The sequence below is a fragment of the Zeus faber genome, assembly GCF_960531495.2.
Source record: "Zeus faber genome assembly, chromosome: 19".
Lineage (NCBI taxonomy): Eukaryota > Metazoa > Chordata > Actinopteri > Zeiformes > Zeidae > Zeus > Zeus faber.
Window position 1 is genome coordinate 3852189 of NC_137206.1, and position 5000 is coordinate 3857188.

The window sequence follows — 5000 nt, forward strand, 5'->3', positions numbered from 1 at the left end:
TACATATTACACACTACATACCACACACTACACACTACACACTACATACTAAACACTATACAGTATACTACACACTACATATTAAACACTTCATACTACGCACTACACACTACACATTACATACTAAACACTCCATACCAAGCACTACACACCACATACTAAACACGAGGGGATGGTAGCTCAGGAGGTAGAGCTGGTGGTCTAGTCATCTAAAGGTTGCTGGTTGGATCCCAGGCTCCTCCTGCTAGCATGCTGTAGTGTCCTTGAGCAAGACACTTAACCCCTAATTGCTCCTGATGGCTGCGTCCGTCGGTGATTGAACAATTGTAAGTCGCTTTGGATAAAAGCGTCTGCTAAATACAATGTAATGTAATGTACATACTATGCACTACACACTACATACTAAACACTACATACTAAACATGACATACTACACACTAGATACTAGACACTAAACACTACATACTAGACACTACATACTACACACTACATACAACACACTACATACTAAACACTACATATTCCACTCTACACGCTATATACTACATACTACACACTAGATACTACACTAACCCTAACCATAACCCTAACCCTACCCTAAACCTAACCCTATCTCTAACTCTAACCCTAACCCCCTCTAATGCTAAACCTTACCCTAACCCTAACCCTAACCATAACCCTAACCCCTACCGTAATGTAATGTAATGTAATGTACATACTATGCACTACATACAGCACACTACACACTACATACTAAACACGACATACTACACACTAGATACTACACACTAAACACTACATACTAGACACTACACACTACATACTAAACACTACATACGACACACTACACGCTACATACTAAACAGTACATATTCCACCCTACACACTATATACTAAACACTCCTTACTACACATTACACACTAGATACTAAACAATAAACACTACATACTACACCCTAGATACTACACACTAAATACTACATACTACACACTACATAGTACACACTACATACTAAACTCTACATACTACACACTAGATACTACACATTTCACACTTTGTACTACATACTGCAGCCAACACACTATCTTTCACCCATGAGTCCCACCCATGGGTGTTCTGGAAACACCAACCCAAATAATTGATTGTTCATATTAACTTGAGGTTAAATTAAAGGCCAGAATTCATCATTCCACATCTGGGGCTTTGGGCCGTCTTTAAAACATGTACAGTAAGTTCCAACATCGCGTCTTGGCAGACCCTCTGAAGGTCCATGGAGCTCTGAGAAGGTCCACGGTCCCTGCCAAGCAAACAAACGTATCGTTTCGCTGCAGAGGCGGCTGCAAGGTCCCAGGAGAGGCGGCTGGGACCCCTTCCAGAAGGTTCCCAGGGAGGGAAGCCCGGGGTTTCTTCCTCGCTGGTGTCGCTGGAGGGCTCTCTCATGTCGGTCCAAGGCCTCGCTGACTTTGATCGTCCTGCGAAGCAAACAAGCTCCTCGGCGCTGCCCCACACCGGCCCGCCGCTCTGCCGGGAGAACGCTGACTCTGAGGAAGCTCGTCGGGGCTTTTGAAGCCCAACGCGCACCCGGTGCAAGGGATCGCGGGCAAGAATGCGGCCGCCCGGCGCATCGTCACAGGACGTCGTCGGGAATCAAAAGCCCTGAGAAGACGACAGCGACGTTCCGTCTTCCGTCTCCGAGCTTCCGCCTGGGTTGTTGTCGCTGAACCCCTAACGACCTGCTCCCCTGTTCCTTCACTTCCTTCATTCCCTTCGACTCGACGCTGCTTCAAACCTCAAACCGCGTCGGCGGCGTCTCGCTTTTCCGCCCGACGCATTCTTCCTCGGAGGCGGCCCCCGGGGACACGGGACGCGTCTCTCCGTTCGGGCCCGGCCGTGGGGAAGGTTCCGACGGAGTCGCTCCGGCCCGGGGGCCGCGTCGCCCCCCCCCCCCCCCGGTGGCCAGAGCCTCGTGGAATCGCTCGGCGACGGAGCGGTCGAGCCGTTTCAAGCTACACGTCGATGACGTCGTCACGATCTCAACTTCATCGTAAGGTAATGGTTGTATTACTCAAGACGTTCAGAGAAAATAAAACATTCTTATTTTTCCAACATGAACGATATGTTTTCCCTCCATTGTTGGTATCTATGTTATGTATACTGTATATATTCATACATGTGTGGGTATGTATGTCCGTATGGGATGTTCCCGCAGGGGGTTCTGGGTAACCGTGGCTCGCAGAGAGGGAGACACGCACGCCTCCCAAAATGTCGGCAACGTGTCGAACAAGGCCATTGGTTGAACTGTCAGACTTCCTGTCGGGAGGCGGGGTCGAACGGGAAACTAAACGGGAAACGGGAAAGAATGCAGCAGATACAGGTGTTTTCCACCATTTCTCCTGTGTTCTCTGTTCATCGCGGTTTCCCGCGGAAGAGGAGGAGGATGAAGAGGATGAGGAGGAAAAGGAGGATGAAGAGGATGAGGGAGGGGGGGGGGAAGAGGATGAAGAGGAGGATGAAGAGGAGGAGGGAGAGGAGGAGGAAGAGGATGATGAATGGGAGGAGGAAGAAGAGGATGGAGAGGAGGATGAAGAGGAGGAGGAAGAGGAGGGGGAAGAGGAGGAGGAAGAGGTGGAGGAAGAGGATGAGGAAGAAGAGGATGATGAGGAGAATGAAGAGGAGGAAGAAGAGGAGGGGGAAGAGGGGGAGGAAGAGGGGGAGGAGAGGAGAAGGAAGAGGATGATGAATGGGAGGAGGAAGAAGAGGATGAGAGGAGGATGAAGAAGAGGAGGAAGAGGAGGAGAGAGAGGGGAGAGAGGAGGAGGAAGAGGATGATGAATGGGAGGAGGAAGAAGAGGATGGAGAGGAGGATGAAGAGGAGGAGGAAGAGGAGGGGGAAGAGGAGGAGGAAGAGGTGGAGGAAGAGGATGAGGAAGAAGAGGATGATGAGGAGGATGAAGAGGAGGAGGAAGAGGAGGGGGAAGAGGAGGAGGAAGAGGTGGAGGAAGAGGATGAGGAAGAAGAGGATGATGAGGAGGATGAAGAGGAGGAGGAAGAGGAGGGGGAAGAGGAGGATGAAGAGGAGGGGGAAGAGGAGGATGAAGAGGAGGAGGAAGAGGTGGAGGAAGAGGATGAGGAAGAGGTGGAGGAAGAGGATGATGAGGAGGATGAAGAGGAGGAGGAAGAGGAGGGGGAAGAGGAGGATGAAGAGGAGGGGGAAGAGGAGGATGAAGAGGAGGGGGAAGAGGGGGAGGAAGAGGGGGAGGAGGATGAGATGAACTCTGAGATGTTCCAGAGGAGGAGGAATGTGATGAAGAGTAAAGATGAGGTGGAGCGGAGGAAGCGACGCCTCTAATCAGGAAGCAAATCTACTGTCATTACCTCCTCCCCCACCCGCCTGGTTTGACACACACACACACACACACACACGCACACGCACACACGCACACACACACACACACACACACACACACACACACACACACACACACACACACACACACACACACACACACACACTTTAACACGCTCACTCTCTCTAGTTATTAATGGGCGCACAGCAGCGACAGTGACATTTCACAGCTCTTCATCGCCGTCCCATCATGCATCTGGGGATCCTCCTGGCATTTGGCCGCTGCCCCCCGTCCCCCCACCCCCCCGTCACTCATCTTCAGTGAGTTTATCCCCACCCTCCCCCACCAGCCCCCCCACCCCCCCCCACCCCCGCCCACCCCCGCCCTCCATCATCATTAACATAGTGAGTCTTTGCATAATTGCTGCTGATGAAGCGAGCGACAACAAACGTGTCGGAGCAGATCATCATCACGTTAATGTGGAATTAAAAGATGGAAAATACATCACATTCATTTCATGTTTGTTTGTTTCATTTATTCAACCTTTATTTGTTTTCCTCTGCAACGTCCTGATATAACGGAGCCGGTAATATTTAATAGATTCAAGAGGTTTATTCGTCACATTCATACATATATGCAGTGAAATGTCAATGCAACGCATATAAATACTACTGAGCCTTTTTTCATGCAGATCCGTACAGTATAGAATAGTATATAGTAAAGTATATACTGCGTGAGTAGAGTAAAAGATATAGATGTTTTAAATGTTTACATTTTTGCTTTGAAATGTGGTGTTTAAGTTTCCAAAACTGAATAAAAACAGATACTTGAAAAATTTACTTACAGTAAGTCTAAACTTAACTCTTTGTACCTGTGGTCAATAGGGGGCGTTAGGGCAGCACCCCCAAATCTGTTGGAGTGAAAAAAATATATATATATTTAAAATATATATTTTGTTATTCATGTTCAAAGGCATCGTTTTAATCTAAAGTATCTTCTTCCTATTTTGTCAAATTTCTGCAAATTTTTTGTCAATGTTCATTGGGGGGGCGGGGCGTGGCTTGACAGCTTTCAGAGGGCGTGGCCAGGCTGTCGGGCGACATGTTTGCTCCGCTCTGATTGGCCGCTGCAGGAAAAGCGCTCGGCAGAGGACACGACCCCCAAACATTTACAGATTTGACTGAAAAACAGCAAACTGTGAGTGAGTTCTGAAAGGCTGCAATCCTCTGTGTTTCGACAGCTGCTGCCGTGCGTTTTGTGTTGTAATATTTTGCGTGATGTTTCCCCTCCCAGCTGCAGTGTCGCGGCGAAGTGAAACTTCCTCTTCCTGTGTCAGTCGAACTGCCGCCGCCTCCCGTCGCCGTCTCCCCTCCGGACGGAACCGAAGGATATTAAAAGAGCCGGTGGCCGTTCCGTTTCGGCGAGACGGATCACGTTCGGTCGATTCTGATGAGGTGCTTTTTAAACACGGCTCTCGGCGGGAGAACCACGCCGAACATTTAGAAAACATAGTTCTCACGGCGGCAAACACACTTATATTCTGTTTCCTTATGAAGCTCGCGCGACGCCACCAAAATGTTTCGGGTGCAGGGGGTGAAATGGATGTGGAAGGTTCGACTCTTTCTTCCGGATTGGGTTCCGGACGCCACGCC